General features: G+C 39.2%; 1 pseudogene; it reads left to right on the top strand.

The window, feature by feature from the left end:
• The window catches only part of LOC127679753 (ran guanine nucleotide release factor-like), a 104,876-nt pseudogene extending 82,363 nt beyond the window's left edge, over window positions 1–22,513 (top strand).
• Window positions 22,514–24,050: the final 1,537 nt, after the last annotated feature.

Genomic DNA, 24,050 nt, shown 5'->3' with positions numbered 1-24,050 from the left:
CTTCTGGAGCTGATGAACTAGAAGGAAATGATACCGTAGTATTATGATACGAGAAGGGATCTGGTGTGGCGGATGATTGATACTGGACCCGAAGCTATTTTCTCTGACTGATGTGGCTTGACATTTTCAGGCAGAGCGACCTTGGCTCTCCACAGAGTTTGTTGGGCAGACAGTCTATTACTGACATCATCTTTTAATTCCCCACACGTATGGATGGCAAAGACCCAAGCACTTTTCCTGTATCCTTGTGTTTGCCATGAGACCCTGATGAACTGCTGGAGTAAAACTGTGTCCTGTAAAGTAAACCAGTATACAGAAAAACACACTCTCTTTTCTTTTCATAAAGGGAAGGTAAGTCAAATCAAAACCACTCCCACTATTCAAATGGGTTAAATATGATCCAGCCATGATATCTCGTCATTTTCATGCCTGCAGATTAAAAGTGCATTGTTCATACATTGGTATCCTAACTGGATCTATAGCCCTGAAATTGTAGAAAATTATGGACTCACTGAGTTCCCTATGAGATTAGAATAATGTGTTCTGTAGAATTAGTAATAATTTTAAAACATTTTGTGGAACTGAATATTAAATAGACAAGTCTTGCCCATGGAAATGAATTCAGTCTGGAGCTTCCACAATGAAAGAGAATGGCCTGGAACTTAGTGTCTTTTCTACACAAAATGCCTTTTCCCTTTAATTTGCATTTATACACATTGTGGAGTAGAGGGGTAGTATACATGAATGCAGATACCTGTGGAGACCAGAAGAGAGTCAGAGCCCCAGAGCTGTAGTTCCAGGAAGTTGTAAGCCATCCAACTTGAGTGCAGGAGGCTGAACCTGGGTCTGCTGCAAGAGCTGAGACATTTCTCCAGCACCACATATTCCACTATATATTATAATATAGCTATATAGTTTCATTTGCACTTGGATTCAAATACATTTATCTCCCTAACATCCATAAGCAAGAAAAAGTAAATGAGATTATATGGCTTCAACCATTACAGTATTTTCATCTTTATAATACAAACAGATTACACATCAAGTGGATTCTTCCTTATTCTCCTTTTTTTTTCTTGTGGATACATGTGTGGATGCATGCAGGTGTATGTATGCATATTCTCCTGTTTGTGAGCACACATGTTGTGGGTAACATGCATGTAGGTACCTGGGAATGTCTGAGTCATCTAGCTGATCATTCTTCCACTTTATTCTTGGATACAGGAAGTCTCATCTAGGGGGAGTTTCCCTAATTATTGATTGACTAAATAAAGATGGCAGAACCTAATTGCTGGATGAAAGGTGGGATTTCCAAGTAGGACAGGAAAAGGGAGACAGAGAATTGGGAGTGGCACCAGGTGGTGGAGCAAAGAGGAAGCTGCAGACATGTCTGTTTCTCGAAGCACTGATAGTCTGTAGCCTCCCCAGTCGCCTATGGGGGCCAAGTAGGACGGGGGCAAGATATTCTTCGCCCAGCCATGAGGTACCTGGTCAGTTTTAAAATATAAAAAAGTCTCTAGTGCTTTCCTTCCATGGGGACAAAGGGAGTTTGGTGAGGTGGCCCTTGTGACCCTGGGCAAGCAGCAAGAGGTAACTGGGAGAGCTAGTATGGCATCTGAGGGATCCCTCAGTAGTCATTGGCTGGTAGGACCTTCAGGGGGGTGGATGGTCTGTGGAATGGGAACAGTAGCTCCAGGCAGTATCAGGAGGAACAGGCAGATGAAAGTGGAGCCAGCAGTGGTGTGATCTTGAAGCTAAGTCCTGAGGGGGCTGTGGCACCAGGCAAGGGGAAGCATAATTTGTAAAATGACATGCAACAGTCTCAGGCAAACCCAGAGCTCATTGATACCGCTAGTCTTGGTAGGCAGCTTGTTCTAGGCATGTGCTATTCCTGCCTTCTGTAACAGGCTTATAGTTAGGTCACTATACTCACCTCATATTTATGTGGTTTCTCAAGGATCTAATCTCCCCTAGTCCTCTTGCTTGCATAGCAAACACTTTAACCTCTGAACCATCTCACAAGTCTGTGGCTCTGTGAATGAATCTAAAACTTCAGAAGATACTTAATCCTCTTTAAACAACCGTGTTTCTTCTAGGTGCTGATAGTTTAAGTGCTTACCCATGTGCCAGTACAGACTTGTGTGCAAAAAATTCAAAATAAGCATTATTGTGCTCTGATCGTATCATTTTAACTAATGGAATAGTAAGGAAATCTGTTAAGTAAAAGATTTAACAAAGCTTCCAGAGAATGATATTATATAGTAAAAAAAAAAAAAAAAAAAAAAAAAAAAATGTTTTTTAAATGTGAAGGAATCATGCTACTAAAAGGCTTAAGAACACTCCACCTTGCCAACTCTGCACAGTAACATATAATTCTAGGTTAGAATATGAAATGCTGAGCTTCAAAAGCATTAAAGCGAGGGAAAGTAAAGAGTCAGTGAAACCTAGCTCACAATACTTATGTATGTAATACATTATCTTTATCTCTGTCTAGGTAAACCTCCTAAATATGTATATTCTACATGTGTCAGTGTGACAGTAATTAGATGAGAAAAGTCCTGAGAGTGTTTTGTCACCCCTGCTCCCTCCAACACACAATGTCATAAATTATGGTAAGTTTAAAGTACAAAGTACAGCAGCCAGTTGTATGAAGTTCCTTAAAGAACAATGTTTTAAGTAATCCCCCTGCCACTGCAGCACCTGAGCTATAAGAACCAATATTTGGCTCCCTATTAGTATGACCTGTCATAGATAATTCTTCACTGGAAAGAATCACTACTTTAAACTTGCTTTGAGTCAAGGTTTCACTCCATCTGGGCATTTATTGCACATGCTTTTCTCCACTTGTAAACAGCAATCTCCATGGAGAGATTAGCACCTACTACCGCAGATGCCCTCTACCGACATGCTTGAAAGACTAGGCAGCTTTGTTGAAAACTCAACATGTTCTTTTTTGCTTGGTAGATAAGTAGGTATTGGCATGCCCTTTATAAGCCAATAAATAAAAAATATAACAAGTTTCCTATCATCACTGATGCCTATGCCTCTTGGGGATGGGTACTTTCTTCTATCCTAACATCTTGCCTTATGTCAAAGAAAAGCAGCATTAAATTCCCTCTCTGTGGTCTAAAAACTGATATGGGAAGCACAGGATACATGCTAGAATACATAATTTCCCAGGGTTTGCCATCAAGAACTGGGAGGTAAGAACATCCCCTGTCTTTGGGTATTAAAATCATGTCTAACACTGACAAACACTATCTCCTCAGAGGGAGGAAAAGGAGAAAGTCCCTCTTTACAGGGACTATGAAGCCATGTAAACACAGGAAGGGGAAAGAACTCTGACTTTGTTTGAGGCCCAAGATCAGCTCTGCCACTACCCTCCTTGGAACTAACAGAATCCCCAGCCCCAACTTTGGTATTTTCTTCCTTGTTTTGTGGAAATAAAAGCTGTACATCACTTATCACATGAAGCAGCACACGTGGAGATGTTTGCATAAAGGAACCATTAACTTAGACCACTATTGAAAATTAATATCCCAGACGTAATTCTTCTTACAGTATCAAACATTAAAGTCCTTTCAAGTCTCCTTAGAATGTTGAAGGGAAAAAATAAAAACCTCAGAACGGTTATTTATTGGAGAACAGGAAACCTCTACTTGAGCATTAAAATGAGAATGTGGAACAGAACGGACTGCATCTGCATCATTTCTTTTACTTTTATTTCTGCTATTTGGAACCAAGAATATGGAGCTGAACCAATAGACACACACTCCCTAAGTTCTGGAAACACAGACCAAGGAAAAGCTATAGCTCAGGGTTCTCTGGGTAAACACAATAGCATGTGCCAACATACTAAATTGAAAACTGCACTTAACAGGTCTGTCATAGGGTTTTTTTTTTCTCTATAATTCACTTGGGTTTTGGGTACTTAAACAAGCCACTCAGTGTTTAGCTGAAGACAGATTTTGGTCACCACCTTTAGAAACAAACTCAATTCTTTGTAGAACTTTTTTACATTCATCCTCTCTGCTGGCAATGTCATGAAGTCTATGACCTTGCCTGAGATTTCTGATGTGTCACAACTCATTTCAAATTCCCATAAGACCCAGAAGATCAGCCAACAGTTTACAGAGTCATCAGGGAAAACCCTGTTGAGGGTTATGGGAATCGTAAGGAGGAGGCAGCTGGTCTTCTGGAATGCTGGGAAAGTCCAGGAAGGCCTGCGACGGTTGCATCTTGCTGTGGTAGCCTTCCTTAGTTTTCAATTTCTCTCCCCTTTCTTATCTCCATTTGAAGCTGGGAGTCCTTGGAGCATTACATGGCTCCTCTGTGCCAAGAATCTTGGAATCAGAAAGTGTTGACTTAGATTCTAAGAGCAGGTAAGGAAGGCTATGGCATGAAAACAAGATCTTATAGAAAACTGGAACTAGATGAAACAATATGCAAAGCAAGATGACCAGAAGAGAGAATGTCTGTTTTATATTCCTGCGTAGCATTTACATTTTTTTGTTCCAAAACCACTTTTTAAACATTATTAACTCTGAAGGTATCGCATAGATCCAGGAATGGTGCCAGCTTTTCGGGGCATGGAACTCTGAAGCTCCACTACGCGGCTTTTTAATCATTTCAATTCCAACATTAACTTTCCACAGGCTTTTCACATTAGTGACTGTTAATTAACATTAGCTGATCAGGGAAAGGCAGGTTTACAGATGATCATGTTGTTTTCTAGCATAAGCTCTTAAAAGAAATATTTAATGGTGGAAACAAAAGGCATCTAAAAACAAGCTTCTGGAAGAACATCTTGTTCTTGCCTCTCTTGGGTCTTGGCTTTCTGTCTGGCCTTCTGTCTAAGAGCCATGTTTCTGAAGATATTGCTGTGGCCATTTCTGCCCATGGCTATGAGGTGATTGGAGGTGCAAGCTCTAGCACAACACTTGACCTTTGACCTCTAGGTGATTAGCTTCTTGCCAATAATAGCTGGCACTTAGTGTGATGGTGGTCACTCTCAGCCACCAGAGCTGGGGGGCAGAGGCAGGCACTATTGCTCTTCCAGCCTACAGCTGGAGCAGTGGTGTGGAGCAGAACCGGCACACGTCAGGGTTCACAAGCCCATTTCCATTCATGGTGTCAGTAACAAGCATGGGCTATAGCAGAAAACTACATTGTTTGCTTTCCCAAAAGCAATAAGTGTTTATACGCTATCAAAGCTGAACTAAGGACCAAAGGAGAAATCTCATACTGGGACCTTCAGACTTTATATTTTTATTGTTTTAAAGCTAGAAAGATAAGACCATCAAGATGGCTCAGTATATAAAGCACTTGAACTAACCCTCAGAAATTACTTAAAACTGGGCAGGAACCACAGATGCTTATACTGGCTGTATTAGTAAGTTCTGAGTTCATGGGGAGACACTGCCTCAATAAATAAAGTGAAGAGTGATCAAGAAAGATTCCTGTCATCAGTTTGAGGCCTCTGTATTCGCATATACATGCATGCATACCCATATACATACATGTAAGCCCACCTACAGATGACCACAAAGACATACACATATTATATGCACATAAAGGCCAGAAAAGTCTACTCCATATAATGAGTGAATATTCCTTTTTAAAATTGTTTTCTATATTCTTTGTTTACATTCCAAATTATTTCCCCTTTCCCGGTTGCCCCCTCCCCCTAAGTCCCATAACCCCTCTTCCCTCCTCCTGTTACCCAATCAACCCCCTCCCAGTTCTCTGTCCTGGCAATCCCCTACAATGCTGCATCAAGCCTTTCCAGGACCAAGACTGTCTCCTTCCTTCTTCTTGGGAATGATTTGATATGTGAGTTGTGTCTTGGGTATTCAGAGCTTCTGGGCTAATATCCACTTCTCAGTGATGACATTCCATTTGTGTTTTGTGAATGAGTTACCTCAGTTAGTATGATATTTTACAGATCCAAACATTTACCTAAGAATTTCATGAATTCATTGTTTTTAATTGCTGAGTAATATTCCATTGTGTAAATATACCAGATTTTCTGTATCCATTCATTCATTGAGGGACATCTGGATTCTTTCCAGCTTCTTGCTATTATAAATAAGGCTGCTATGAACATAATGGAGCATGTGTCCTTATTGCATGTCAGGGAATCCTCTGAATATATGCCCAGTAGTGGTATAGCAGGGTCCTCTGGAAGTGTCATGCTCAGTTTTCTGAGGAACCACCAGACTGATTTCCAGAGTAGTTGTATCATCTTACAATTCCACCAGCAGTGGAGGAGTGTTCCTCTTTCTCCACATCCTCTCCAACACCTGCTGTCTCCTAAGTTTTTAACCTTAGCCATTCTGACTGGTGTGAGGTCAGGGTTGTTTTGATTTGCATTTCTGTAATGACTAATGATGTTGAACATTTCTTAAGGTGCTTCTCAGCTATCTGAAGTTCTTCAGGTTAAAATTCTTTGTTTAGCTGTGTACCCTATTTTCAATAGGGTTATTTAGTTCTCTGAGGTCTAACTTCTTGAGTTCTTTGTATATATTGGATATTAGCCCTCTGCCAGATTTAGGGTTGGTGAAGATCTTTTCCCAATTTGTTGGTTCCCATTTTGTCTGCTTGACAGTGTCCTTTGCCTTACAGAAACTTTGTAGTTTTATGAGGTCCCATTTGTCTGTCTCCACTGGCTGGGAGAGCAGCGGTTCCTCTGAGGGCCAGCCTGACGCAGGTACTCTGCCCTGTGGAGAAGGCAGAGTCACCATCTTTGTCCCCAGCCAGTGGAGACAGGCCACCCCTTTTCAATAAATGGTGCTGGTTCAACTGGAGGTCAGCATGCAGAAGAATGTGAATTGATCCATTCTTATCTTCTTGTACTAAGCTCAACTCCAAGTGGATCAAGGACCTCCACATAAAACCGGACACACTGAAATTAATAGAAAAGAAACTGGGAAGACCCTTGAGGACATGGGCACAGGGGAAAAGTTCCTGAACAGAACACCAATATCTTATGCTCTAAGATCAAGAATTGACAAATGGGACCTCATAAAATTACAAAGTTTCTGTAAGGCAAAGGACACTGTCAAAAGGACAAAATGGCAACCAACAAATTGGGAAAAGATCTTCAGCAACCCTAAATCTGGCAGAGGACTAATATCCAATATATACAAAGAACTCAAGAAGACAGGGGCTATCTTTTCCCCACTAGATGTTTTCAGCTCCTTTGTTGAAAATCAAATGACCATAGATATGTGGGTTCATTTCTAAGTTTTCAATCCTCTTCCATTGATCTACCTACCTGTCACTGTACCAATACCAGGCAGTTTTTAACACTATTGCTCTGTAGTATTGCTTGAGGTCCAGTGTCCCTTCCCCCACAGCACTGAGCTGGGCTTCTCAGCACATTTGATCAGCCTGCTACATTCCTGGCCACCACACCCAGCCTTCCACTTGTGTTATCCCTGGCCTTTGTTCTTCTGAGAACAATACAGCTGCTTTGACCTGGAAATCAAGGCTGCCTCAGGGCAGTCTCACCTGGAAACATCCTGGGACCTGTAAGAAATGAAGTCCTTTAATCCCAGCAGGCGACCTGCTGAGAAGAGGAGCCAATGATTTCTTGGATATCTCCTTGAAGTCTGGGGGCAGGGTTTTACTTTAAAGGCTATATATATTGACTAAATATTAGTAAAGTTCAGTCTCCTTTCCTCGCCTCCCCTTTTATCCCCAGAATTCTCTTCCAGGTCTCCAGTTCACCTGTAGTTGTGGGCAACTACAGTGCAGGATACTGATTCTGCCAGAAGTTATTTTACTGTTGTATCCTGAGTTTTTTGTTATTCCAGATGAATTTGAGAATTGTGCTTTTTCTAACTCTATGAAGAACTGAGTTGGGATTTTGATGGGGATTGCACTGAATCTGTATATTGCTCTTGGCAAGATGGTCATTTTAACTATATTAATCCTGCCAATCCACAAGCATGGAAGATTTTCCCATTTTCTGAGCTCTTCGATTTCCTTCTTCAGAGACCTGAAGTTCTTGTCATACAAATCTTTCACTTGTTTGGTTAGAGTGGCACCAAGATACTTTTTTCTTCTTTGAAGGTCTGATAGAATTCTGCACTAAAACCATCTGGTCCTGTGTTGTTTTTTGGTTGGAAGACTTTCTATGACCCTTTCTATTTCTGTAGGGGTTGAAAAGATAGAAAATAATACAACCTAATTCTAAGGACCCCAAGAAATCAGTAGTTTAAAATGCTATCTCGCTTTGTTAGAAACTAGATAAAAGGTCACATTCCAGAGCCCGCCCTTTGTTTAGACCTAGCAGAAAGGCCTTGAATAGGTGATCCTAGCCCCATAGGGTAACTGAAAATCAGCTAAGCTTATCTTGCTACTGTAAACTTACGCCATTACCCCTAAGCAGGAGTTCACGCAGCTGTAGACATTATAGGAAACTAATTGGTTCACTGAGCGCGGGCTCTGATAATTTAAACTGATTGGCCTACAAACTATGGAGTGGTACAAATCAATTGGCTCGCATTTCGAGGGTTCTCCATGCTAAGAAATGATTGGTTTGTGATTCTCGGGCTCTGTCGTAAACTTATAAAAGCTGCCTCAATTCGGCACTCGTGGTCCATAGTCCTCTGACCCTGCGTGGTGCACGGCGGCTATGGAACCCAGAATTGTGGAAATAAAGAAATCCTCATGCTATTGCATCGAGACTGTTTCTCGCGAGTGATTTGGGTGTCGCCTTCCGGGGTGTGGGGTGCTGGGGCACCCTCGGTTTTTGGGGTCTTACAGGGGTTATAGGACTATGTAGATGATCTATTTGATCCTGATTTAATTTCGGTATTTTGGTATCTGTCTAGGAAATTGTCCATTTCCTCCAAATTTTCCAGTTATGTTGAGTATAGGCTTTTGTAGTAGGATCTGATGATTTTTTTAAATTTCTTCACTTTCTGTTGTTATATCTACCTTTTCATTTCCAATTTTGTTAATTTGGATTCTTTCTCTGTGCCCTTTGGTTTGTCTGGCTAAGGGTTTATCTGTCTTGTTGATTTTCTCAAAGAATCAGTTCCTGTTATTGTTGATTCGTTGTATGGTTCTCTTTGTTTCTACTTGATTGGTTTTAGCCCTGAGTTTGATAATTTCCTTTCTTCTACTCCTCCTGGGTGAATTAGCTTCCTTTTGTTTCAGGGCTTTCAGTTATGCCATTAAGTTGCTAGTGTATGCTCTCTCCAGTTTCTTTTGGGGGCACATAGAGCTCTGAGTTTTCCTCTTAGCAGTGCTTTCATTGTGTCCCATAAATTTGGGTAAGTTGTACCTTCATTTTTATTAAATTCTAAAAAGTCTTTAATCTCTTTCTTTATTTCTTCCTTGACAAGGTATCATTGAGTAGAGTATTGTTCAGTTTCCATGTGTATTTGGGCTTTCTGATGTTTTGGTTGCTATTGAAGACCACTCTTACTTCATAGTGATCTGATAGGAGGAATGAGATTAGTTCGATCTTCTTATATCTGTTGAGGGCTGTCTTGTGACCAACTATATATGATCGATTTTAGAGAAGGTACCATGAGGTGCTGAGAAAAAGGTATATTCTTTTGCTTTAGGATGAAATGTTTCATATATATCTGTTAAATCCAATTGGTCCAAAGCTTCAATTAGTTTCACTGTGTCCCTGTTTAGTTTCTGTTTTCCTGATCGGTCCATTGAGGAGAGTGGTGTGTTGAAGTCACCCACAATTATTGTGTTAGGTGCAATGTGTACTTTGAGCTTTAGTAAAGTTTCTTTTATGAATGAGGGTGCCCTTGCATTTCGAGCATAGATGTTCAGAATTGAGAGTTCTTCTTGGTGGATTTTTCCTTTGACCAGCAAGAAGTATCCTTCTGTGTTGCTTTTGATGACTTTAGGCTGAAAGTCCATTTTGTCTGATATTAGAATGGCTACTCTGGCTTGTTTCCAGAGACCATTTGCTTGTAAAATTGTCTTCCAGCCTTTTACTCTAAGGTAGTGTTTGTCTTTGACACTGAGGTGTATTCCCTGTATGCAGCAAAATGTAGGGTCCTGTTTCCTTATCCAGTCTGTTAGTCTATGTCTTTTTATTGGGGAATTGAGTCCATTGATGTTAAGAGATATTAAGGAATAGTGATTATTACTTCCTGTCATTTTTTATGTTATTTTTATATTTGAGTGGTTATCTTCTTTTGGGCTTAATGAAAGAAGGTTACAATCTTGCTTTTTCCAGGGTATAATTTCCCTGCTTGTATTGCAATTTTCTACCTATTATCCTTTGTAGCGCTGGATTTGTGAAAAGATATTGTGTAAATTTGTTTTTGTCATGGAATATCTTCGTTTCTCCATCTATAGTGATTGAGAGTTTTGCTGGGTATAGTAGTCTTGGCTGGCATTTGTGTTCTCTTATCTGCCCAGAATCTTTTAGCTTTCATGGTCTTTGGTGAGAAATCTGGTGTAATTTTGATAGGTCTTCCTTTATATGTCTCCTGATTTCTTCCCAAGGTTTTCTATCTCCAAAATTGTCTCTCTTTGCTATTTCTTAGTTGTTTCTACTTCTGTTTTTAGATCCTAGATGGTTTTGCTCAATTTCTCTACTTGTTTGTTTGTGTTTTCCTATAATTCTTTAAGAGATTTTTGTGTTTCCTCTTTCATGACTTCTGCCTGTTGACCACAGTTTTGCCCAGGCCCTGGGTGCAGGCAGAAGCCTGACAGGCTGAGACCAATGCCATATTAGACTCAGGATAGGCCTGTGAACCTGGCACTGACTTTCAGATCCATCCAGAGTCCAGGAGCCAAGATGGAGGAGACCCCCCTCCAAATGCTGATTAGTCTCAAGTAAGTATTCCAAATTTCAGTTATTTTTGTTTATTGCCTTTTTATCTGGGACCTTATTAAAACATTCTTTGTTGCATGCAATAATCTCAGGATCTCCACTTTACAAAAAGGAGTCTAAGTAATATTTGAAAGTGACTCCCATTTCTGCTAATTCTAAACAGTACTCAGATATGCCAAGTTCACTTGGTGGCCAAAGAAAGGGTAAATCACCATGCCTGATTACACAAATTCCTGGAAGAATAGTGCATGCACAAATTGTTTCTATGTCACCATCTGAGTCAAGAATGGGAAGGAAGTGGTTAGAACATACCCAAGGAGGAGGGAGTATCACCGAAGGATGAGAAAAAGGAAACAAAATAAATGTCAAATAGGAGCAAACCCAGTTATTCATACAAGACTCAGGACAAAGGAAGGCCAGGGTGAAGGGATGTTTCTGTATAGAAGGAAAGAGATTATGGGATCTGATCAGCTCCCCATAAAACAGAAAAGCTTCTAACAACCTCTCTAAGTTGCTTCCTGCTAAAACCTATATTTAAGTATCCAGCAGAAGTCTAGTTTTATTTGAATTCATTGTAGTCATCTTTGCCCAGTCAACCTTGCATGCCCAAAACAGTTGCAGGTACGGTGAATATGTACTCCGTACTGCTGCCTCTCACACATTCTCTCTTCCTAGTAACTACTTGGTATAGAACAGAGCAAATGAAGCCCTGAGAAAAGGTTACAATGTTGACATACACATGGTCAAGTCAAGAACCTCAGAGCAGGGCAGCAGTGGCACACACTTTTAATCCCAGCAGTTGGGAGGCAGAGGCATTGATTTATGAGTTCAAGACCAGCCTGGCCTACAGAGTGAGTTCCAGGACAGCCAAGGCTATACAGAGAAACCCTGTCTCGAAAAATAAAATAAAATAAAATAAAATAAAATAAAATAAAATAAAATAAAATAAAATAAAATAAAATAAAATAAAATAAAATAAAATAAAATAAAATAAAATAAAATAAAATAAAATAAAATAAAATAAAATAAAATAAAAATAAAAATAAAAAGAACCTCAGAGTCTCAGACCCACCAAGTCATGGCCAAGCCTTCCCTGTGAGGTGATACTTAGGGAAATAGCAAAATCTTTCCCTGGGGACCTAGTATGAGTGTTGACTCTGTGAGCAGAAAAGAAACAGCATAGACTTTTATCCCCAGGTATCTGTGGCCTAACAATTGCTTCAGTACAGAGATGGCTCCTACTGAGATTAGCTAAACCTAACTGTTTGATCCAGATGCACACTATAAACCCTGTCAGCTTGTTTAACAATACTAATAAGGCCAAACTTCTTGTTCAACTGCAAGCAATAACACCTGACCCTCTGTTTAACTATATATAATAAAGACTCTGGAGTTTCCGAGTGCTGTGATTTTTCTAACAGTGAACCCAGACCACTTGATCCCAGGTTTCTGATGACTTTCTGTGATTTTCTTTGTTTCCTCATTGCCCCAGTCACGTCTGTTTCTGGAGGCTTTGCATGAGCATGGCACGGCCTTTTGGAACACACCATTTGCTGGTCAAGCCTGGGCAAGACTTGAGTGGATGCTTAGGACAGAACAACCATGCCCACTTTCCTCTATTACAGGATCGCATGACTCATTTGGCAGAGTACCGTGTGGCTGAATTATAACATACACATATTTCTAGTGTCTACTCTTTGTAGACAAATTGCTGAAAATGTAATTTGTTAGATAATCTTCCATCAAGATTAAGTTAAAACACTCTTAGGGTTAGTGCCAACTGTGGTTTCTGTTTGACACTGCTTGATAATTTGTAATGCCACGAAGGTTTTTTGTTTGCTTGCTTAATAACATTAAGATGATTTTTTTCAAAAGCTTTCTAAAAGGCTTGCTTGAAGTCAAAATAGCTTCAAGTACTTCAAATGAGCTGTACCCAACACTATTTCTAACAGGAACAGAAATAATGGTTTTATGAATCTTTGAACTTTCACTTAGTGTCTTTATTACTGAGGTTTGAGTTTGTAAGTATAGCCACTGAAGTCCATCTTCCCTAAATTATTTTCACAGTGAGTAAATTAGTATCTGATAAAATATTGTCAATTCACTTTTAAATGTATTCTTACAGGAATTAAAAGATCATTATCCCCTATAATACCCATTCTTCCAACTTCCATAAAAGTAAAATTATAACTTACTTCTTTGGGAGAAAATTGTACACAATAAAAGAATTTCTGAAGGTTGTGTTGCCTTTGGAGTTGCTGAAGATAACGGAGAAATTTTAACTTTGAATTTAAGACATCTTAAATTTCAGAAGGGTATCTCATCCCTGTGGATAGTACTCTGAAATTTTTGTAAGCTCTTTAAAAAAAAGAAGTTAATTTAAACAGTAATAGTGATTCCACCTTAATAAATGTCTTCAGCATTAGCAGGAGAAGGATTTTTCTCATCTTTTCAGCTCTATTGTTGGCAGAGTATGCAACTCTCAGGAAGTTAGTTTATCCTTTCTTCTCTTCACTCGTAAAAGTGACTTGCCTTGAAAGTATTGTGAAAACAAACATTGGTTTAAGTGCTAAATAAACACAAAGTTACCTTGGCAGCTCCTCACAGTATACTCTCATAAGTAGTTCTGTATAAATTGCTGCCAGTCACAGGACAATACTGCATGTATTGTTTCTGGCAATGTCCACCTTTGCAATCATCTTCTTTTTCTCAAATCCTATCTAGATGACTTAGGACATTAGCTCTTTAGTGAGAAGACAGGCCTTGTCATCTTGCCAGCCAAAGAAAACAAGTATCTAAGCTAAGTGAAACAATGGCTGTACTTTCCTTTAATGGCCTCTTTAGCTTATCATGCCATCTGATACATTCTGTGCATGTTAAACATGGTTGTCCATTCATTGGACCATCACAAGTTCCATCTTAAGAACAGCAATGTTCATGCCTTGGCTGCCACAAAGCAGCAGCATGCCCACTAACATCTGCATCACCAAATCAAACACTGACCTTAAGAATGAAAACAGAACTACTCCTCAGCACTCAATTTCTCAGGTGAAGTACTAGAAGGCCAATTCAATTCAAATATTATACAAACATCAATGTACTTTTCCTAAAAAATGTTATTGTTTATTTGATGTTTAAACTGAAAATTTCTCATTTAATTTAAATTTGAACTAAACATTTTTGTTTCCCAAATCTGGAGTTGTCACTCAAAATAGATTTGACTGCATGCAATAAAATGTAATCATTTTAATTGAAATATGATTTTCTGCCTCAGGACACAGGAACCAATAGACAGGATCCTTCCCATTTCTGTCTGTACCCTGAGCTGATCCTGTACAACAGTTCTCCATACCTAAATACCACCAGGAGAGAGCTGGTCTCCCAGTAGTGCTGACAAACTTGTGAGCACAGATAAGACCACCAATTCTGCTCTGAGGGACCTGCCTGGAGCCCTAAGGACACAAGAACTGAGAAACAGCCAAGGACAGGATCCTTCAGTTTCCATCTGCCCCCAGAGCTGACCCTGTGCCATAGATTTCCATACCCAAATATTGCTGGGAGAGAACTGGTCTCCCAAGAGTGCTGACACACCCGTGAACACAGGTAAGACCACAACTTTTGCTCAAATGCCTGGCCAAAGAGAGACCTGCCCAGAGCCATCAGGACAAAGGAACCAAGTAACAGCCAGGGACAGGTTCCTTCCTTTTTCTGTCTACACCCTGGAACTGACCTTGTGTCACAGCTCCCCATACAAAAATTCCTCCCAGAGAGAACTGGTCTCCCAGGAGTACTGACACACAACATTGCAGGAGGGACAAGCCACAGTCAGAGACAGCAAGACCAGCTAACACCAGAGATAACCAGATGGTAAGAGGCAAGGGCCACAGAAACCAAGGCTACTTGGAATCATCAGAACCCAGTTCTACCAACATAGTGAGCCTGGATATACCAGCACACTAGGAAAGCAAGACTCTTATTTAAAAATCATATCTCATGATGATGATAGAGGACTTTAAGAAGGACATAAAAATCCCTTAAAGAAATACAAGAAAATATAGGTAAACAGGTAGAAGCCCTTAAAGAGGAATCACGAAAATCCCATAAAGAATTACAGGAAAATACAACCAAACAGGTGAAGGGATTTAATAAACCACCCAGGTTCTAAAAATGGAAATAAAAACAATAAAGAAATCACAAAGGAAGACAACCCTGGAGATAGAAAAACTAAGGAAGAAATCAGAAGTCATAGATGCAAGCATCAACAAAAGAATACAAGAGAATAAAAGAGAGAATCTCAGGCACAGAAAAAACCATAAAAAACATTGACACAACAGTCAAAGAAAATTCAAAATGCAAAAAGCTCCTAACCCAAAACATCCAGGAATCCAAAACACAATGAGAAGACAAACCTAAGGGTAATAGATATAGAAAAGAGCAAAGATTCCCAACTTAATGGGCCAGTAAATATTTGCAACAAAATTGCAGAAGAAAACTTCCCTAACCTAAAGAAAGAGATGCCCACGAACATACAGGAAGCCTACAGAACTCCAAATAGATTGGACCAGAAAAGAAATTCCTCCTATCACATAATAGTCAAAACACCAAATGCACAAAAAAAAAAAAGAAAGAATACTAAAAGCATAAGGGGTAAAGGTAAAGGTCAGGTAATATATAAAGCCAGACCTTTACACCAGTATTACACCAGACTTCTCACCAGAAACTACAAAAGCCAGAAGATCATGGGCAGATGTCATACAGACCCTAAGAGAACACAAATGCCAGCCCAGGCTAAACTGTCAATTACCATAGATAGAGAAACCACGATATTCCATGACAAAAACAAATTTACACAATATATTTCTACAAATCCAGCCCCATAAAGGACAATAAATGGAAAACTCCAATATAAGGAGGGAAACTCCACCCTAGAAAAATCAAGAAAGTAATCTTCTTTCAACAAATACAAAAGAAGATAGCCACACAAAAACAAAATTCCATCTCTAACATCCAAAATAACAGAAAGCAACAATCACTTTTCCTTAATATCTCTTATTATCAATGGACTCAATTCTCCAATAAAAAGATATAGACTAAAAGACTGGATACATAAACAGGACTCAAAATTTTGCTGCATACAGGAAACTCACCTCAGGTACAAAGACATACACTACCTCAGAGTAAAAGACTGGAAAAGAACTTTCCAAGCAAATGGTCCCAAGAAACATGCTGGAGTAGCCTTTCTAGTATCAAATAAAATCGACTTTCAACCAAAAGTTATCAGAAAAGATAAAGAAGGAAGTTAGACTCAAGGGAATCAAATAACCCTATTAAAAATGGGGAAGAGAGCTAAACAGAGAATTCTCAAACAAGGAAACTTGAATGGCCAAGAAGCACCTAAAGAAATGTTCAACATCCTTAATCATCATTGAAATGCAAATCAAAACAACCCTGAGAGTCTACCTTACAACAGTCAGAATAGCTAAGATCAAAAACTCAGGGGACAGCAGATGCTGGTATGGATGTGGAGAAAGAGGAACACTCCTCCATTGCTGTTGGGATTTTAAGCTGGTACAACCACTCTGGAAATCAATCTGGCAGTTCCTCAGAAAGTTGTACATAGTACTACCTGAGTACCCAGCTATACCACTCCTGGGCATATACCCAGAAGATGCTCCAACATGTAATAAAGACACATTCTCCACTATGTTCATATCAGCCATATTTATAATAGCCAGAACCTAGAAAGAACCTAGATGTCCCTCAACAGAGGAATGGATACAGAAAATGTGGTACAATACACAATGGAGTATTACCCAGCTATTAAAACAATGAATTCATGATATTCTTAGGCAAATGGATGCAACGAGAAAATATCATTCTGAGTGAGTAACCCAATCACAAAAGAACCCACAGGGTATGCACTCATTGATAAGTGGATATTAGCCCAGTAGCTTGGGATACCGAAGATACCATAGACCCAACAAAGAAAGAGAACTTCAGACCAATTTCTGTTATGAATATGCAAAATATTCAATAAAATTCTCATAAACCAAATCCAGGAACATATCAAACCAATCATTAACCACTATCAAGTAGGCGTCATCCCAAGGATGCAGAGATGATTCAATATGTGGAAATCCAACAATATAATCTGCTACGTAAACAAAATGAAAGAAAAACCCCACATGATCATTTTCATTAGATGCTGAGAAACCATTTGACAATATTTAATATCCCTATATGTTTAAAGTTTTGGAAAGATCAGGAATTCAAGGCCGATACCTAAACATACTAAAAGCAATATACAGCAAACCAGTAGCTAGTCCATTAATCTACATGCCTGTCACTGTACCGATGAAGTTTTTATCACTATTGCTCTGTAGTACAGCTTGAGGCCAAGGATGGTGATTCTTCCAAAAGTTCGTATATTGCTAAAAATAGTTTTTGCTCTCCTGGGTTTTTTGTTATTCCAAATGAACTTGAGAATTGCTCTTTATAATTCTATGAATAATTAACCAACATCAAACTAAATGGAAAGAAACTTGAAGCAATCCCACTAAAATAAGGAACTAGATAAGGCTGCCCACTCTGTCCCTATCTATTTAATATAGTACTTGAAGTTCTAGCTAGAGTAATAAGACAACAAAAGCAGGTCAAAGTATACAAATTGGAAAGGAAGAAGTCAAAATATCATTATTTGCAGATGACATAATAGTATACTTACATGACTCCAAAAGTTCCACCAGAGAACTCCTAAACCTAATTAACAATTTCAGCAAAGTGGCTGAATATAAAATTAACTCAAACAAATCAGTAGCCTTCCTATACTCAAAGGATAAAGAGGCTGAGAAAGAAATTAGGGAAATGACATCCTTCACAATAGCCACAAATAATATAAAATACTTATGTGACTTTTGGGGAGTGGGGGGCCAAAAAAGGGGAAATCATTTGAAATGTAAATAAAAAATATATATATCAAATAAAAAAAAACAGTAAAAAAAAGAAGAAGAAATACCTTGGTGTGACTCTAACCAAGTAAGTGAAAGGTTTGTACAAGAAGAACTTTATATCTCTGAAGAAAGATATTGAAGAAGACCTCAGAAGATAGAAAGATCTCTCATGCTCATGGATTGGCAGAATTAATATAGTAAAAATGGCCATCTTGACAAAAGCAATCTACAGATTCAATGCAATCCCCATCAAAATTCCAACTCATTTCTTCATAGAGTTAGAAAGAGAAATTCTCAAATTCATTTGGGATAACAAAAAACCCAGGATAGCAAAAACTATTCTTAAAAATAAAAGAACTTCTGGAAAAATCACCATCCTGGGCCTCAAGCTGTACTACACAGCAATAGTGATAAAAACTTCATGGTGTTGGTACAATGACAGGCATGTAGATCAATGGAACAGAATTGAAGACCCAGGAATGAACCCACACACCTATGGTCACTTGATTTTGAAAAAGGAGGTAAAATCATGCAGTGGAAAAAAAGAGCATTTTCAACAAAAGGTGCTGGTTTAACTGTCTGTCAACACTTAGATGCAAATTGATCCATTCTTATCTCCCTGTACAAACCACAAGACCAAGTGGATCAAGGACCTCCCCATAAAACCAGATACACTGAATCTCATGGAAGAGAAAGTGGGGAAAAGTCTTGAATATATGGGCACAGGGGAAATGTTCCTGAACAGAACACCAATGGCTTATGCTCTAAGATGAAGAATCGACAAATGGGTCCCCATAAAATTGGAAAGGTTTTGTAAGGCAAAGAACACTGTCAATAGGACAAAACAGCAACCAACATATTGGGAAAGTATCTTTACCAATCCTACATTTGATAGAGGGCTAATATCCAATATATACAAAGAACTCAAGAAGTTAGACTCCAGAGAATCAAATAATCCTATTAAAAATTGGGAACAGAAGTTAACAAAGAATTCTCAACTGAGGAAACTCAAATGGCTAAGAGGCACCTAAAGAAATGTTCAATATCCTTAATCATCAGGGAAACGCAAATCAAAACGACCCTGAGATTCCACCTCACACCAGTCAGAACAGCTAAGAACAAAAACTCAAGTGGCAGCAGATGCTGGCACAACCACTCTGGAAATCAGTCTGGAAGATTCTCAGAAAAAAGGGCATAGTACTACCTGAAGACCCAGGTATACCACTCCTGGGGATATACCCAGAAGATGCTCCAACATGTAATAAGAAACACATGCTCCACTATGTTCATATCAGCCATATTTATAATAGCCAGAAGCTGGAAACAACCCAAATGTTAATCAACAGAGGAGTGGATACAGAAAATATGGTACATTTACACAATGGAATACTACTCAGCTATTAAAACAATGAATTAATGAAATACTATGACAAATGGATGGAACTAGAAAATATTATCCTGAGTGAGGTAACCCAATTACAAAAGAACACACATGGTATGGAGTCACTGATAAATGGATATTAGCCCAAAAGCTTGGAATACCCAAGACACAATTCACAAACCACATGAAGCTCAAGAAGAAGGAAGACCTAAGTGTGGATGCTTCAGTCTTCTTAGAAGGAGTAACAAAATACTCAAAAGAGGAAATATGAAAGTGTGGAGCAGAGACTGAAGGAAAGGCCCTCCAGAGACTACCCCCACTTAGGGATCCATCCCATATACAGTCTCCAAACCTGGACTCTATTGCGGGAAGTGCTTGCTGATAGGAGCCTGATATGGCTATCTCCTGAGAGGCTTTGCCAGAGCCTGACAAATACAGAGGTGGGTGCTCACAGCTAAACATTGGACTGAGTGTGGGGTGCCTGACTTAGGAGTTAAGAAGGGACTGAAGGTGCTGACAGGATTTGCCACCCCATGGGAGGAGCAATAGTGTCAACAGACCAGACCCCCTTGAGCTCCTAGGGACTGGACCATCAACCAAAGAGTACACATAGAGGGCCATATGGCTCTGGCTGCAACTGTGGCAGAGGACGGCCTTGTTGGACAGCAGCGGGAGGAGCAGCCCTTGGACCTGAGGAGGTTCGAAGTCCCAGTGTAGGGGAATGCCAGGGCGGGAAGGCAGGAGTGGGTGGGTGGGGAAGCACCCTCATAGAAGCAGAGGGAGGAGGGATTGGATAGTGGATTTATGGAGGGAAGACCTAGAAAGGTGATACCATTTGAAATGTAAATAAAAGAGGAGAGAGAGAGAGAGAGAGAGAGAGAGAGAGAGAGAGAGAGAGAGAGAGAGAGAGAGAGAGAACTTCCCACATCAAAGAGCAATAGTTTATGGTGCCAATCAAATTAAACCAGCAGAAGCATATGGAAAGAAATTAATTCTGCAATAAAACATGGTATTCATCATGTTTAAGACAAGTTCATTTCAGGTCCAAATATTCTTTCTTCTTTCAAGAAGGGAAAATGTAAGTTTATCCTTGACAGTTTCTTCAGCTATCTATTCTTCATGAATTATGAGACTCTTTAGGTAGAAGTCAATATTTAATTGATGACATTTTACCATACAATATGACATTCACATTTTTTATTCCCTCATAAAAACATGAATATTTGTGGTATTTTTTTTAATTTTGTCTTTTGTTTGTTTTGTTTTGTTTGAAATTGACTTTCACTATGTAGTGCTTACAAGACTAAAACTCACTTTGAAGTACCTCCTGCCTCAAACTCACAGACATCTTAAAACTGAATCCCACATATAAGAGAAAACAAATGGATACAGAAAATGTGGCACATTTACACGATGGAATACTACTTAGCAATTAAAATAAATGAATTCATGAAATTCTTCGGCAAATGGTTGGAACTGGAAAATATCATCCTAAGTGAGGTAACCCAATCACAAAAGAACACACATGGAATGCAGTTACTGATAAGTGGATATTAGCCCAGAAGCTCTGAATACCCAAGACACAACTCACATATCAAATCATTCCCAAGAAGAAGGAAGGAGAGGGCCCTGGTCCTGGAAAGGCTTGATGCAACAATGTAAGGCATTACCAGGACAGAAAAGTAGAAGGCGGTTGATTGGGGAATGGGGGGAGGGAAAACAACTTATGGAACTTATGGGGAGGGGGGAACTGGGAAAGGGGAAATCATTTGGAATGTAAACAAAAAATATAGGGAACCCCCTCCCAAAAAAAAGAGAAAACAAATAATATTTGTATTTCTAAGTCTGGCCCATTCTTTTTTCTTTTTCTTTCTTTCTTTCTTTCTTTCTTTCTTTCTTTCTTTCTTTCTTTCTTTCTTTCTTTCTTTCTTTCTTTTTTAACTTTTTTTATTAGATATATTCTTTATTTACATTTCAAATGTTGTCCCCTTTCCTGGTTCCCCACCCCCCCCAATAAATACCATAAGCCATCTCCCCTCCTCCTGTTCCCCCAATCAACCCTCTTCCACCTCCCTGTCCTGGTATTCCTCTACACTGCAGCATTGAGCCTTCCCAGGACCAAAGCCTTCTCCTTCCTTTGATGTATAACAAGGCCATCCTCTGCTGCCTATGGATCTGGAGCCAAGAGTCATTCCATGTTTACTCTCTGGTTGGTGGTTTAGTCCCTGGGAGCTCTGGGAGTACTTGGTGACTCATATTGTTGTTCCTCCTATGGCACTGCAAACCCCTTCAGCTCCTTGGGTTCTTTCTCTAGCTCCTCCATTGGGGACTCTGTGCTCAGTTCAATGGCTGGTTGAGAGTGTCCCCCTCTGTATTTGTCATGCACTAGCAGAACCTCCCAGGTGACAGCTATATCTGGCTCCTGTCAGCAAGCACTTGTGGGCATCAATAATAGTGTCTGGGTTTTGTAACTGTATATGGGATGGATCCCTAGGTGGGGCAGTCTATGGATGATCTTTCCCTCAGACTCCGCTCCACACTTTGTCTCTGTATCTCCTTCTGTGGATATTTTGTTCCCCCTTCTAGAAGGACCAGAGTATCCATACTTTGTTACTTTGTTCTTTCTCCTTCTTGGGCATCATTTGATATGGGAAATGTGTCTTGGGTATTCTAAGCTTCAGGGCTAATATCCACTTATCAGTGAGTACATACCGTGAGTGTTCTTTGTGATTGGGTCACCTCACTCAGGATGATATTTTCCAGTTCCACCCATTTGCCTAAGAATGTCATGAATTCATTGCTTTTAATAGCTGAGTAGTGTTCTATAGTGTAAATATACCACATTTTCTGTATCCATTCCTCCACTGAGGGACATCTGGGTTCTTTCTAGCTTCTGGCTATTATAAATAGAGCTTCTATGAACGTAGTAGAGCATGTGTCCTAATTATATGCTGGAGAATCCTCTAGGTATATGCCCAGGAGAGGTATAACAGGGTCCTTCAGTAGTATTATGCCCAGTTTTCTGAGGAACTGCCAAACTGATTTCCAGAGTGGTTGTACCAATTTGCAACCCCACCAACAGTGCTTAGTGTTTTAATTTCCAATTTCATCTATTTTCCTGCACAACACATAATTTTATTCTTTCTAGCTAAGTCAAATTCCATTGTGTACATGTCACATATCCTTTGTCCCATAGTTCCTGATGAGTATCTAGACTGTTTCCATAACGACGACTGTGAGCAGTGCTGTAATCAATATGAATGGGCAAGATCTGCAGTATGCGGGATCAACTCTGCTTTTATCAACTCTCCAGCTAGCAATGGCATAGCTGGATCATATGACACAGATATTGTTAGTTTTTAAGGGAATGTCGTACTAACCACCACACTGGTTCACACCATCAGTTTACATTACCACCTGCTGGTAAAGTATGTTACATTTTTCTCTGTTGTTTGTTTGCTAGATGATAAATTATAACTGTTTTATTCCAGGTTAGATGAAACATAATGTAATTTTAGCTTACATGTTACCAAGAATGATGCTGAATATTATTCTGTGTGTTTATTGTCCGTTTTTATTTCTTCTTTTGAAAACTGTCCATCTTTCCAATATATCCAACCATTTATCTATGGATGATTTGTTTTGGATCTTCAAATTGGGTGTTCCTTATAAATTTTAAATAATAATTTCCCATCTAATAGATAGTTGGGAGAGACTTTTTCCCACTCTCCAGACTTTTACTTCTTTTCATTTGTTCCCATGTGCTCACTCTTACACTCTCTCTGAGCTATTGGATTCCTTTCCAGAGTGGTATATACTGCCTGTATCTTAGTGTATCTTGATGGTCATTTTAGCAGTCAGGGGGTTGGTTACTACAATAAGACCTCTGATACATCTTGAATTTATTTTTTGTACAGGGTAAGAGATACAGATCTACTTTCAGTCTTTTATATGTAATATCTAGATTTCCCAGCACCATTTACTGAAGAGCTGTCCTTTATCAAGGTGATTTTTGTGCTTTTCTAAAGATTTGGTGATTATAACTGTGCAGGTTCATTTAAAGATCTCCGTTTCCATTCCCTTGACCTATATCTCTATTTTTGTGCTATGTCCGGCTGGTTTTTGTTGCTAGGCTCTGGAGCATCTCTTTCAATCCAGTATATTGTGGTTACTCCAGCATTACTCTTTAGGGTTGCTTTGGCTACTTAATGTCTTTGGGACTTCTGTTTGTCAATCTAAGATGAACAATGTTATAAGAATTTTGATGGGACTTTTATTTGACCTGTAAATCGCTGCCAGCAATGTAGCCATCACAATGGGAATTAAGCCAATCTAAAAAAAAAAAAAAATCAGAGGTCTTGCTATCTACTAATATCTATACTCTCCATTCTTCTGTGCTTAACTGTTTACACTGTATAACTCATTCATGTCTGTGGCTCAGTTCATCCCTAGCTAAATCATTTTAAGCTCCTGGGGGTAGAAATATTCCCTGATTCCTATCTCGAATGGCTTACTAATCTATCGGGAAACAAGTGTATTGTGCACTTTTGTATGTTGATTTTGCAGTCTGTTATGTTGTTGAAGATGTTTCACAAATCTAAATAGTTTTCAAAACATCCTTTAGTATATTACCATCAGCAAATTGAGTGATTTGACCCCCTTTCCTTCTATATCACTTTTGTATTTTTTTCTTGTTTAACATTTAGCCAAGACTTCAACTATGGTATTGAAACGAATGAGTAGAGTAGGTTTTGTCTCATTACATATTTTAAAGCACATGGTTTAAATAACTTCCCATTTAGTGCAATGTTGACTATAGGTTTCTCATATATAGCCCCTATTTTGTTGCAATAGCTCCTGTCCCTTCTTTCATGAGATTATTTAGCAGAAAAGGATGCTG

This window comes from Apodemus sylvaticus, chromosome 3, assembly GCF_947179515.1.
Source record: "Apodemus sylvaticus chromosome 3, mApoSyl1.1, whole genome shotgun sequence".
Taxonomy (NCBI): domain Eukaryota; kingdom Metazoa; phylum Chordata; class Mammalia; order Rodentia; family Muridae; genus Apodemus; species Apodemus sylvaticus.
This window is presented reverse-complemented; position numbering and strand designations above follow the sequence as displayed.